The following is a 15,802-nucleotide window of genomic DNA, read 5'->3' as shown; positions in this document are numbered from 1 at the left end:
CCACGCATCCGGGTCCGCCAGGATCGCCATCTCCACTGCCATTGACATGTCAAATCTTGGGTGAGTCAAACTCCCATCTGGGTTGACTAGGGTACATCCCGCTAGGCGGGAGTGATACTCCCTTACTTGGCTATCCAAACAGTGTCGGGTAAGCTCCCCTAGCATCGCCATCGTTATTAATCTATACATCGTCATTGACATGTCAAATCTAGGGCGAGTAAAACTCCCACCTTGTAGTGCCCCAGTTTATTAACAGGATCAATTAGATCTTAATTGAAAATTAGGACTTTTTGCATTGACCAAACGTTAGCTTCGAACCGAGAATGTTTGAAGTTGCCACCGAGAAAGTTCAGAGTTCCACAAAGAACATTCGATGACGTGTTGTACTGTGTGTTAGAAGGTATATCCCATGCCTTCGGCGTGTGTGTTAGATCGTACACTAAACGATTGGGATTGTACAAAGAACATTCATCTAACCCTAGATCGTACATGAATATTCAAGCCTCGCTTGGTGAACGTTCGCCAGCTAGCAGATCAGATGATCCTTATTCACATACGACATTTCCCCTATAAATACCCCCACCCCTCCATTTTATTTCGGTTATTCCGACCTTTGGAGCTGGTGTTACTCTGCTAGGAGTGTGTGAGGTTGTTTCGGTGTAAGGGAAACATTTTCTTGTTAAGGAGGTAAGGCCGATACCTTAAACCCGCACTTTCCAGCAATTATGCTATTGGTTTATCTTTATAAGCTTTAATCATAGGTTTATGTATTTATTTTATTTGGGTTCTACAATGCTCTTTTCCTACCTCTCCAAGTAAACCTGAATATATAAATAGAGGGCTATAGAGAAGTATAAAGATATAGTTTTATAGAACAAAAACTCAAGTTTGCATAAGTGAAACACAATTGAGAGAGTTGTGAGAAATATTCAAGAGAGAATTTATTCAAGTTTCTGCTTCTAGTTATTCTCTAGAATTGAGAATAGCCTTGTGGGTCTACACTAACAGACATATTCAATCATCAAAGAAAAGATCTGAAGGTTGAATAAAAAAGATCGAGAATATCAAGAATGTGTTCTTCATCATTCAACATGCAAGAAGGATTTCAAGCAGAGTTATATAGACCTAAATGCTTAGGAGAGGCTGAATTTGATTGCAAGTATCACGAACTTGTGTGTTTAATTTTAGGGTAAATGTATCATAACTCCTTGAGTTGGAACACGATTTAAAACTGATCTCTCACTTTTTAAAAATCAATATTGACTCAACTTTTTCACGAATTTGAAATGAATCATTCCGTCACTTTTCTGTCCATTTTCGCAACTTCCGTTAGTGCCACGTCATCATTTTTGCGACATCATCTTAAAATATTAATTTTTTTAAAAAGCAAAATTAAAAAGAAAAAGAAAAATGGGGGTTGGAGGTGGCTGCGCGCCACCCAGTGGGGGGTGGCTAGCAGGCCACCCCCATTGAACGGAGAAGACATAAAAAATCACGTGAAGCAAAGGGTCCAGATGTAGAAGATTGGGAGTCAGAAGCAGCAAGCACAGTAGCTGGCTTAGCTGAACGAGAGGAGCCCAAGACTCGCAGACGAATCTCTTAAGCTATAAGCTATAAGCTCTAAGAGTGCAACATCTAGAGTTGGTAGAAGATATAAAAAAATAAATTTTAAAAAGCATAAGGTTGGTAATATCGTAGAAAGACAAAGAAAAAAAATGAAAGACACAATCACTATTCGGGCCAATTCATGTCGAGGTGCTCTATCATTACGTCTTAACGAAAGTGTTTTCATGTCGAGGTCGTCGCAATGGTTGACGCCCATTACGCGCTCATATCATGCATATAAGGAAGATCCGTTTAAACTTTAAGCATTCCATTGGTTGAGGATTTGATAAGATCATTACCCTAAGTTTTCTTTTAAAGTTTGTTTTCATTTTCCGCTTTCCATTACTATATTCGTTGTAGCTTAAATTCTACAACCCGTTTATTTTCCTTTTTTCAGAGTCAAGTTAAATACGCTTTTTTAATTTCCCGCTAAGCAAAACAACCCCCCAATCTCTGTGGTTCGATAACCCTTACTATAGTACAATTGATTTGTACTATTGCGAGTAGTAAACTCATATAAATTTAAAATCCACGTATCGTGTCGTCTAGACACGTACCAACGCCCAAGCGTTGTTGCCAGGGATTGTAACGGTTGTTTATGGGATATTTAGGATTGTATTTAGTTTGATTTAGTACATATTGTAAATTCTGTTCATAAGCAATTTTTCATACTGCCTAGAAACTGTTTTTACTGTTTTTTTTTTTTTTTGTGTTTAAACTTGGTTTTGTCTGTTTTCTGTAAAATTCTGTTTCTGCAGAAAAGATCGATCGATCGACTTAGAGTGAACTAGAAAATTCGATCGATCAACTTTCGATCAATCGATTTTGAAAAAAATGAAATTTGACTTCTAAAATAAACAGCAAGTGTGTGCTTAACGTGTCAACAAAAATAACAATGCGGAAAATAAATGACACAAGGATTTTTGTTAAGGAAGTGGAATCTCAGTTAAGAGAAAAAACTACTCCGGGGCAGCCAAACCCAGGATATCTACTATTCATAAGACAAAGCTAGATACAAGATAGTAACCTCACATACACCCGATGCAGTGGTCGTACCTTGCTCTCTAACGTGTAACCCAACACGAACGCTTCCCAACAAGGTCTCCTACCTGAAAGGGGTCTTCAATGCAATCCTTTACCTTAGGGCTAACTCCTAAGATAGACTTCAGTTGTAGCGCAACAACAGTACACTTGTAATGGCTTCAGAGGAAACTAAATCAGCTCAACAAACTTCAAAATAACTTCTCTGAGCACTTGTGGAATTCAATACCGAATTCTTGCAGTTCTCAATGCCCAGGGGCCTCTAGTTATAGGCTGAGGTACAGAATGGGCGACTGCAGTGATATATGCAGGTGCCGTCTGGACGGTGGACATGAGCCGTCCGGACAAACAACTGTGCGACAGATTTTTCTGAAAATTTCGCCGAGAAATCTTTCATGTTTAAGAGCGGTGTCCGGACGGTCGCACGTCCGCTGCAAGAAATTTCCTTATAAGGCTTCGCGCGTCCGGACTATGGGGGATGAGCGTCCAGACGGCTGATCTTTAACACGCAATTTCAATATCTGCTATGCGTACGTCCAGACCGTGATAGGCAGTTGTCCGGACGGTTGAAGTCGGATGGGTAATTTCCTTAATTGTTGAACGTGAGTCCGGACCAAGGCTTACTGACGTTCGGACAGTGATATTTGAATTGCGATTCTAGCCTTATATAAGAGCGCGTCCGGACGGGAATCCACATCGTCAGGACGGTTGAAGAAATCTTCCCTTAAATTGAACTTGGAAAGAATTTGAAGCTGATCGATCATTGAGAAGCGTCCGGACGGGCTGCTGAGAAGTCCGGATGGATGCAAGCTGGAACAGTAGCTTCTCAAATCAGTGAAGGTCCGGACGGAAAATGCATGTCATCCGGACCATGATAGACAGTTGTCCGGACGGTTGAAGTCGGATTGGCAATTTCCTTAATTGTTGAACGCGCTTCCGGACAAATCATGCTTTAAATAGGGAATTTTCACTATAAATCAGTTTAAACCAAACATGAGGAGGCACAACAAATCATGCTTTAAAATCAATGGCCAAAACATCACTCAACCAGTTAGAACACTAAAGGCCCAAACAACCAATATACTTAAAGGAAACACCTCACACACTTAACACAGTAAATCCCAAAACACTATACAGTGGCCTTGTACAACCATGGAATAGGGAGGAGCAATACATTTGAATCCAAGAACAACCATTTCAAACTCATCTCTACCTAACTGAACCGAACCCAGCAATTCATCAATCAACTCCAAACCCAAATCAGTGAGTATACGACCAACATAGGAGAATAACACTTCAAAATCCATCACCAAAGCACAGCCTACACCAATTCAAGGAACAACCCACAAGAAACTACATACACTGCCAAAACAGGAAAATCTACCCAAGCCACCGACCAATGCACAACAATACCCATCAAATTCAATATATCACTCGACCAACAATAACAACTAGAAAATCCTTTCAATCGGTCGATCATTATAATAGGAAAAACATCACAAATCCGAATTAGGAAAGAACCACACTCAGCTGTTCCAAAAACCCAAAAAATATGAACAAGCACTCACTGTCCAACACACGGCCAACACCAAATCATAAAATCAACCAATAAATCAAACTGATTGAAAAGGGTTATTTATCTAGAGGATTTTTCCTAGAAAATCCACCAGAAATCGCCTCTGATTCCGCAAACTTGTCGGAAAATCGTACTTACTTCACCGGAAATTAGCCTTCAAGCCATCGGGTCAACAGGTCTCTTCGAGTTACGGGTTCGTTGAAAATCGCGTCCTAGGCACCATTGAAGTTGACGCACCGGCAACCATGGAAGATCGAGTCACGGGTCTCACGGATCCTCCGGTTCTTCTCTCCAGATCTCTCTCTGCGTCTCTCTCTATCCCTCTCTGTTACCTCTCTCATTCCTCAACTTCTCTCTCGGTCTCTCATATTCCCTCACTCTCTCTATTTCAAAAGAAAGAAAGAAGGAAAGAGCAAAGAAGAACAAAAGGACAAAAGAAAAGAGGAAGAAGAAAGAAATAAGAAAAGGAGAGGAGCATGTCCTGAAACCAAGAAGAGGGGAAGAAAGAAGCAGTGTGTTTTTACAGAGGGCGGATGTTCCTTTTATAAAAATAAACGGATATTTTTTTTTGTAAATCATGATTACTTCTTATCTCAGTTAAACTAACCCGAGTTAAAGGTAAAATATCAATAGATATTTCGATTAACCCATGGTTAAGTTTTATTTCAGTTAGTTTTAACTTGAGTTAATATGTAGATATTTTACAAATCTTACTATTTACGTTTTTACCGCAGATATTTATCATAGATATTTTATTCGTAGATAGATTAAGTCTTTACAATTTAATCCAATTCATTAGGGTATAGTTTTAAACCCGTTTTAAGTCTAGTTTGTTTCATCGTTAATATTATTATCTCAATAATATTATAATTCCATAAATATATACCAAATATACATATATACAATAAATATTATACAATACTATTATATATCAATAATATTTAATTAGCTCACTGAATATTTCAATCTGTCTATTTAATAATCTCATTATATTATTAGAGTCTAAAATAATATTCTTTATTTACAAATTCATGGTTTATAAAACAATAAGACTAAAGAATATTTATTTTCATAAATATTCATGCAATCTTATATATTTTTTGGGGATTAATATTGTGTCAGAAGACACATAATTTTATCAGTTATTGAATGTGAATACTATTTCCTATAATATTAAGCCGTTCCAGCGTCGAGTCTTGTGGATCGAACGTCAATTCTAGACTTATCTATTTTATTCAGTCTTAAATTCTAATTTAAAACATTTTATTTTAACACTTAAAATCAGGGGCGCTATAGTTTTTGCTTATTTATTTCGTTATTTAAATTTAAATTATTATCATTTATATATTTTGGCTCAATGATCCATTCTCATCGCTTAATCAAACCTACTTTCACCTAGGGTCTTAATTAATAGTAAATTACAATTCTATCCTCAAAAGATGATCAAGGTTATTGCAAGATGCTCATAAAAAAAATCTAAACCTTAGCAGATAGAAAAACGACAAACTCAGTTTTTCACAATCTACTATCTTATTCCATGTTTTCTATAAAGCTTGCTTGATACCACTTGTTGGGATTATGTGCAAAAACAACATTGCCCAACGGAAATTCTAACATCCCAATACCAAGATTGAAGTTTATGAAGAACACGCTGATAAGCGCTGAATGTTGCACATTCAAGCCCATTAACTCGCATTTGTTAACCTCTGAGCTTCTTTGTAATATAATATTTTGCGTTGTTTTTGTGTTTTAAGCATTTTCAGGTTTCTAAGGAAAATGACAAGTAAAACCCATCGGTTTTGAGCTTAAAAGTGCAATTCCAATTTTCTACCAAGGCAAAGTGCTCTAGTGCAAACCAGAAGGGATTGAGCGCACACGCGCTGGTGCGCACAGCCAAACGATCGAGCGTAGGAATCCAACCAGCCAACATTGTGAGCTCGAGCGCAGTAGAATTGGGATCAAGTGCATTTTGCGGTGCCGAAATGCATAACTACAACTGAAATGCAGAGAAAAAAAATAAAGAAACATAAGGGAATCTAGGCCTCCTGCAATGCGGAATTGTATTTTCTCTTTGGGATTTTCTACATATGCATGATGATTGTATAACTAGAGGATTGCAACTCTTATAACTAGTTTAATGATTATATGCAATCTTGATGGAATACTTATCTTGTCTTAGAAAGCTTTTTATCTTGATTGAACTCAAATCGTTCTTATTTTCTATGATTATGAGAATGATGGTAATGCAACGGTTTTCTTTGACATGCAATTAAGAGAGTTTGATATGCCATGCCGAGGGAAGACAAATTGTACTACACCCTAGTTTAGTGTAATGTAGGTAGACAATTTGTGCTAACTAAAGATGAGTTATATTTGTAATATCCTATATTTTAAGATATTGAATAAAATATCTGAAAATAGGATTTTAGGCCTAATAAACTAAATATGAATATTTATTCATAAATATTCATCATGATATGTTCAAAGAGATCAAATTCTTAGTAATAATATAATTAGAGTTTAAAACGGATTGGGATTCTAGCTAAGGAGAATCGATCGATCGAGCGATTATATAGTATTCTCAAAATCGATCGTGCGATGAAGGAATCAAATGATTTAATAAAAGCCAGAATCGATCGATCGACATAATAATCGATCGAGCGATTTAGTTACATAGGTGCTAAAACGGATGGAAATCTGACTAAGTATAATTGATCGATCGATTATTTCATAGTGTAAAAATGGATCGATTGAAATGCGATCGATCGATTATAAATTGGATTGATCAAAATGCGATCGATCGATTATTCTTTAGTGTAAAAAGTAGATCGATCGACTTTTTGCTGAAATGCAAAATCTCACCCGAAACAGCTGTCTCTTGATTTTTATCAAATTCTCATTATTTCTTTTGATGAGTCATGACCCAGCCGACATGTTCTTGACCTTAGATGAGTTTGTGATCAATCTTAACCATCTAAACCATATCATCATGCCTAGATAAGATTGGATTGAAGATAAGGTAAGAAGATATTTTTGAAGTGTAATGACTATTTTTGATGAGTCACCAAACTTGTTCTCCAAGTTGTTTCCTAAGCCATTGGATTAGATCAAAATGGTGCAATCTTGGCCATCTAAATCGGTATAAATAGAGTAGCACCTCTTCTTCCATTCTTGTTCACGAATTCTTGAAATTCTCCCAAAACTCTCTTGGTTTCTCTCTTAAGTTTCCATTGCAGAAACTCTCTGCAATTCTCTCCTTTCTCTTCTGTTTTAGTTGCATCAAAAAGGGAAGAGGAACTCTCTTCCATTGTTCTTGATAAGAGGCATAAAAGAATTACTCTTCTCTCTCTTTCGGTACAAGCAAAGTGAGCTCTCTTTTGGTGGATCTCTCTACAAAGCTCTCTCTCTTTCTCTTTGGGTCCAGCAAAGAGAAGAACTCTCTTCTTCTTGTTTGGAGTCTCATGGCTGGTGTATGAAAAACAGGGAAGAATCATTTCCCTTTGGTAAGTTCTTTCTCTCCTTTGCTTGGTTTTAATCACTTTTGTTCAAACAATCAAAGTGAAGAAGTTTACTTCTTCTTCTTTATGAACATATGTATATATCTCTCACCAATTCTCTCTTGGATCTTTACCTTTTGGATTGCATCAAAGGAAACGAAGATCCTCTCCTATTTCCCCCACTCGGCCAACACTAGGAGAAGTTCTCTCAATTCCTCTCTTTCTCTTCCTCTCAGGTGCCTTGCAACAAAGAGGAAAGAAGGATCTCTCTCACTCTCTCTTTCTCTCGGGTTTTGATTAAGGTAAGAATCTCTAAGATCCTCTCTACGTTTCCTCTTGATTTGTAGAAAAGAAGGAAAAGGAATAGAGAAGAAAAGGAAAATACGTTTTAAAGATAGTAAAACGGATTAAGAAAGAAAAGAGATATTGTTTTTAGTAAGTTTTACAAAATATCTCAAAAGATATTTTGAGATATTTTACAAAATATCCCAGAAGATATTTTGAGATATTTACAATAGATATTTTGTGATATTTTACAAAATATCCTAATAAGTTATTTTAGATATTTTGATAAGATTCTTATCCTTTAATGATTTCAATTATGTTTTAAAATAGGGTTTTCAAAGCGGAGTGATTGAAGTATAAATCATGCTGTTGTGATGCTCGAGTAAAAAGTCATTTTCGGTAATTATTATAAGAAGGGTATTTCGTAATTATTATGGAAAAGGCTATTTTGGTAATTTGACAATAAACACAATTATAATGCCCACATGAAATATGTGGCATTATAATTGAAGGATTTTATATGCGGTTACTATGTCGAAACAATAATAGGATTAAGAAGTCAGAAATGAGTATAGGGTTAAATCTATGTTTAGTGAATTGTACTGATTCACTATTTATTTGGATTATGTCTGTTTATTGCAGTGGTTTTATCTGTGAATGCTTTCCTAAAGCCAAAAGAACTACTGTGAGTATTTCTTACTCACTGAGGGTGATACGTGTGGTTTAGTCTTTAGCATCATGGTGATTGCTGTTTTATTTGATTGTATGCAAGTTGTTTGACATATGGTTAACATGTTTTGATTGGAATTACATGTATGATGGTTGTATGATTACAAGTAGGTAAGTATAAGTGTATACTAAGCTTATGTAACAGGTTATTAAGTTGGTTATTAATATTGTTGGATTGTGGGCGTTATCAACGGTATTAGGATTGTGGGTGCTGCCTGTGGTAAGTATGGATGGTGGGCGTTGTTCATGGTAGGTGTGCATGGTTGGCGTGTGGACACAGTCAACTATATTGGTAGGTGTGCATGGTTGGCATGTGGGCGCAGTCAACTATAATGGTGGGCGCTATTCGTGATAGAGTATATCTGTTAGTATATTAGAGAACTGTCTTTGCTTGTGAGATTGTGTATATGGCATGCATATTTGGCATCATTTGGTTGCATTGTATATTGTTAAATAAATCAGTGTGTCACTATGTGGTTGAGGACCGTTGACTCACTCGACCACAGTATGGGATTGTGGTATGAGCCACAATCACATGCGAGTTTTGCAGGAACGAAGGCAAGAGCTGCTAGGTTACAGACAAGACCTTTAGTATGTAGATGTTATATACAATGGTTATGTAATGCTTGTGCCGTATGTGGTACGTATGCTGTTATTTGGATATATTTTATTATATCAGAACAAATGGTTATTATTTTATATATAGTTTATTCAGTCAACTCTTATGTGTTATTGTAAAAGAAAAATGTCTTTCGCTGTCAATTTATACTCTGATGACGTCATTTTCGATGTCATAACGATACGTGAAAATTTGAAATTTTCACTTATTCTTTTTTGTAAAAAGCGGGTCGTTACAATACTTAGTCCTTGATTGTTTGTAACTAAGATGAGAGATTTGATAGTCCATGCTTAGGGAGGATAGATTGTACTACACCATAGTTTAGTGTAATGTAGATGGACGATCCGTACTAATCAAAGATGAGTTATACTTATTTTTTGATGATGGTGTTTTCTTGACGACATTGTTGTGTGCTTGACAAAAACACACAAGTCATATCATGCATAGAATGAGTTTCCTAATATGCTCTCATGCCTTAATATCTATCTATTCTCTCATTATCACTTCATTCTCTTATTGACTTAAGCATAAGAGGTAGTACTGCCACCCCTTCTCCCTTGGTAGCACGGGAATTGAGACAATTAAATTTCACAAAAATAGTTTCATTAGCGCCTAAAGTACTATAATTATAATAAAGATGAGACTATAATAGTTATAGCATTTGAATAAAATAGATTAAATTAACGAGTAGATTTGTCTCACGCATATATCTTTAACAATTCAATATATATAAAGCATGTTGATTATATCAAAATTCGGGGGCAACAATAATTTTAGTTTATCATGGGTAAAGACACTATTGTTGGTATAATAACTTCTATACACAATGCTGACATGAATTGAAAGGGAACGGTCCAAATACTGTCTACTAACATCACCGAAAACCTTGTTAAAATACTGTACTTTTGGCTAATCTTGCAGGAATCCAGAATTAAAGACTAGGTGTGGGTAGTCGCTCTTAATTTCTTGGAATTGAGATAGAGAATATATGTGAAAGAGAGAGAGAACGAAAGATAAAGAGCGGAAATATATTAAAGACTACATTGTATTGAGTCTTGTTATTCGTATAACATATTACAAGAGACCTATATATAGAGAGGCTATGAGTAGTGACCAAGAAACCCTAATGTATTTAAGCACTACAAAAAACAAAGGCATTCGCCACTTGGCTACAGTAGCGGTTATTGTAGCCACGTGGCCAGAAAGCCACGTGTCATAATGACAACGTGGCAACATGCAGCTAGGAGACGTTCCGCCATGTGTATTTATTACATGTGTCCGTCTGGCCATGTGTAATAAATACACGTGGCCATATGGCCGTGTGTAGATAATACACGCGGCTAGACGGACACGTGTAATAAATACATGTGTTCAGACTGCCATGTGGATTTATAAACGTGTCCTTCAGGCCACATGTACTTATACATGTGGCAGTTCAAACACGTGTATTTATTACACGTGCCCGTATGGCCGGGTGGATTTTATACACGCGGCCATGTGGCCACGTATTCCAATGTGCGTGGCCAAATGGCCATGTGTAATTTAGGCACATGGCCATATGTGTGCCACGTGTCTCCAAGACACGTGGCGAAATGTTTTTTTCCAGAAAAAAAAAATAAAACAAATATAGTTAGGGTTTTGCACACTATGCATACTAATATTACTATATACATGCATAATGACTTGAAATGTACACTATATATGCATATAAAATCTTGTATTTAATTTTTATTTAATTTTTTTTAAAAAAAAAAACTAAAATCTTAATATTATTACTATATATATCCTAACCTTAAATTTATGCTTTATATATAGGGTTTATAGCTATATATAGTACATACACTTAGGATTAGGGTTTATGGCTATATAAAGTATAAATATACACTTAGGGTTAGGGTTTATGGCTATATATAGTACATACACTTAGGATTAGGGTTTATGGCTATATAAAGTATAAATATACACTTAGGGTTAGGGTTTATGCCTATATATAATACATACACTTAGGATTAGGGTTTATGGCTATATAAAGTATAAATATACACTTAAGATTATGGTTTATGGCTATATATAGTATATATATACACTTAGGGTTTATGGCTATATATACTATATACGCTTAGGGTTATGGTTTATGGCTATATATAGTACATGCACGCCTGAGTTAGGGTTTATGGCTATATATAGTATATACACTTAGGGTTTATGGCTATATATAATACATACACTTAGTATTAGGGTTTATGGCTATATATAGTATATACACTTAGGGTTTATGGCTATATATAATACATACACTTAGTATTAGGGTTTATGGCTATATATAGTAGATACACTTAGGGTTAGGGTCAGGGTTTATGGCTATATATAGTACATATACTTAGGTTTAGGGTTTATGGCTATATATAGTACATACACTTAGGGTTAGGGTCAAGGTTTATGGTTATATATAGTACATACACTTAGGATTAGGGTTTATGGCTATATAAAATATAAATATACACTTAGGGTTAGGGTTTATGGCTATATATAGTATATATATACACTTAGGGTTTATGGCTATATAAAGTATAAATATACACTTAGGGTTAGGGTTTATGACTATATATAGTATATATACATGGAGTTACGGTTTATGGGCTATGTGCAATATGTAAATAGTTTACTTAGAGTTTACGTGTTGAGTTCCCGACATATATATGGTATACTTATAAGTAAACCCCAACTCTAATTAGGCTTAGCGTTTACATTATATTTGTAGGCGTACTACAAATAAATTTTGCCTTATTTTATACATTAATTTATTTCAACTCTCCTTATTTAATTTAGTCAAATCTCGTATAAGTCCTTGTATAGTATATATATATACATATTTATATACCTAATACATATATATAATATATATATATATATATATATATATATATATATATATATATATATATATATATATATATATATATATATATATATATATACAAGTGTTAAATATTGTATACTTTACTAATATAACCCTAACCCTAGTTTAATGCTATATGTATATTATATTGTACAAAACTAAACCCTAATTTAGATATATAGATATACTATATATTGCTATATATATATAGCACCAAATTATATTGTGTTAGGTACATTATCGCCTTAACAATCCTTGTATAAAATAAAAATGTGTAAAAAAAATACAAAACCTATAATTAATACTATATACATGCATACTATGTATAGTACATACTCTCAGGGTTGGGGTTCGTATTTGCGTTTTACAAATAACACCAAAAATATATATTTATATATAGTATTTTAAATTTACATAAAATATTATACAGTATTCACGTTAAGAATTTTATATATACAGTATATATACGTAGGGTTAGGGTTTATGATTTAGTTTTAAGGTTTAGTTTAATGGGTAAGAGTTTATATAAACCCTAAAACATATTTGTTTTAGGGTTTAGGGTTTAGCAATATATATAGTACATACACTTAGGCTCGGGTTAGGGTTTGTGTTTATATATATATATATCTTTTTTTTAGGAAAATGTATAAAAAAATTACAAATGGCGACGTGTAGTACAATTACACGTTGCCCATTCAAGGACGTGGAATTATTCCACGTCCCTAATTGGCCATGTGGCCAAAATTGGGCCAGGTGCGCCGCGCAGGACAATTCCTGCGTGCCACCTGGCCACATATCTCTCTCTCTCTCTCTCTATCTCCGTCCCAGCACCACTGGCCACCTCCCCGACCACCGCGCGTTTCAACCTTCCCTCTGGTGACACGCCCTCTCTCTAGCTGTCTCGGCTTAGTTCTCGCTCTCTCTCTCTCTCTCTCTCTCCGATCCCTACCTCTCACTCTCAATATCTCTCTTTCTCTCTAACTTCGGCCGTCCAGTACTGAACGGTAGGTGTTCAGTACTCACTCTCTCTCTCTCTCCCTCTCCCTCTCTCTAATGTCTCTCTCTCTCTCTATATATTTCCCTCTCTGTTTGTCTCTCTAATACGTGTGTTTTTTCTTTTTCTTTTTCTTTTTTTTTCTGTTATTTTTTTTATTCCTCCCCAAAAATGCAGGTACAAAAAATACAAGAATCATATATTATTTACACCATAGTATACACAATTGTGAGTAATTTTTACAATTTTTTTCCCTTGATTTTTTGGCTATAATAAATTTGGTACATTTTAATGTATTTGTATATATATTTTCATAATTGTTTTTTATTTTCCAGTACGTGGATTTAGCAATTAACAATGAATTATTTTTTGTTTTTTCCATGCAATGCTACTGATTTTTGTTGGGTTTGTAAAGTATATTGTTTTGTGATTTTTTAGCTTTTGCTGCGGTTGGTCATTATGCATGGGAAATATGCATACAGTTTTTTTTGTTGGTGATATATTTTATTGTGCTACAAATGTGTGTTGCTATTATCATTTTTGGCAATTATTAAAAAAAGAAACAAAAAACAAAAAATCGCCATATTTTAACTTTATAATAAAATGATCGTAATCAACAATTTCAGCCAAAATGAAAATAAATAATTAATTTCAATAATTTGTGTTACGAATATATATAAAATGTAAAAATAATAAATATGCCGCAAATGTTTTTATAAATTGTAAAGTAGTTTTTCAAACAAATTTTAAACGGAGAAAACAAACTCGCTTGAAATTAAAAAACAAAAACCCTAACCCTAAACCCTAAACCCTAAACCCTACAAAAAAAAAAAAAAAAACCAAAAACCCTAACCCTAAACCCTAAAACAAAAAAACAAAAAAAACCCTAACCCGCAGGAAAAACCCTGAACCCTAAAAAAAAAAAAAAAAAAAAACCCTAAACCTCAGAAAAAACCCTAAACCCTAAACCCTAAAACAAAAAACCTAACCCTAAACCCTAAAACAAAACAAAAACCCTACACTTTAAAAAAATAACAAAAACCCTAAATCTTAAAAAAAACACTAAACCCTAAAACAAAAACAAAAAAACCCTAAACCTCAGAAAAAACCTTAAACCCTAAAACAAAAACTCTATCCCTAAACCCTAAACCCTAAAACAAAACAAAAACCCTACACTTTAAAAAAATAACAAAAACCCTAAACCTTAAAAAAAACCCTAAACCCTAAAACAAAACAAAAACCCTACACTTTAAAAAAATAACAAAAACCCTAAACCTTAAAAAAAAGCCCTAAACCCTAAAACAAAACAAAAACCCTAACCCTAAACCTTAAACCCTAAACCCTAAACCAAAACAAAAACCCTAACCCTAAACCCTAAACCCTAAACCCTAAACCAAAAACCCTAATCCCTAAACCCTAAACCAATTATTATAATCAATAATTTATGGACAAGTCTAAAATATAAACTGTTAAGATAATAAATAATGTGGTACTAATTTTATAAATTGTGTTCTATTTTTGGAAACAAATTTAAAACAAATTTGCCACCGTCTACCATTTGCAACAATACAATTTATTAAACAATTTATACCAAAGGTCAAAACCATAAACCATAAACCCTAAACCCTATTTACTAAACAATTTAATTGGCCATGTTACTAATATTTTTTTAAAATAATTTAAAACAATACTCTGAATCAACAGTTTAAAACAAACATTAAATTAAAACAAGATCAACGACCATGTTAATTTTTTAAGAAGTTCATATTCTAATGAATTTAAGCACTTTAATTCCTGAAATCAAATAACGTAATTTGTTTCAATCTGTTAAATTACGTACAGAGAAATATGGACAAGTCTTGGATGTCAACACGTAGGGGTACGACATAGTATATCGACGGGTGTAGAGCGTTCGTGGAATTTGCCGTTCGTAACTGTACGACCGCTGATGGCAAAATTAACTGTCCATGTAAGTACTGCCAGAATAACCAGCGGTATGCCCCATATTTCGTTCTTGCCCACCTGACAGGGGGTAGGGGAATGTCTTCGGGATACAGTTTGTGGTATATGCACAATGAGACCGTACAAGGGTCTGCTATTCTTGGTCGGTGTCCGAGTCATCCCAGTGTCACAGATTCGGCTGCCGGTAGCACTGAACAGGTTGAATGCACAGAACAAGGCAGAGGCCTGGAACAGGGTGGTGACATGCACGCCATGTTGCGTGACGCCTTCGGCGTGCACGAAGTAGGTGAAGCCTTCAGTAGCTAGTCGAGAGAAGTTAATGAAGGAACCTCTGGAGGGGATGCATTGAAGTACCATGAGTTGTTAAAGATGGTTGAGAAGCCACTTCACCCTGGTACAAATCATAGTAAATTGAGTGCTACTGTACACATGTACAACTTGAAGTACGTTGGACGTATTAGTAACAAAATTTTTTCTGATATTCTTGAGCTTATTAGTCAGTTATTGCCTCCTTACGATGAGACCTTGCCAGTTAATTCATACGAGGCGAAGAAGTTCCTCAGTTCCATGGGTCTTGGGTATGGGAAGATTCCCG

Source organism: Alnus glutinosa, chromosome 12, assembly GCF_958979055.1.
Source record: "Alnus glutinosa chromosome 12, dhAlnGlut1.1, whole genome shotgun sequence".
In the NCBI taxonomy this organism is placed as follows: domain Eukaryota; kingdom Viridiplantae; phylum Streptophyta; class Magnoliopsida; order Fagales; family Betulaceae; genus Alnus; species Alnus glutinosa.
The sequence above is the reverse complement of the archived record's forward strand: the minus strand, read 5'-3'. Positions refer to the sequence as shown.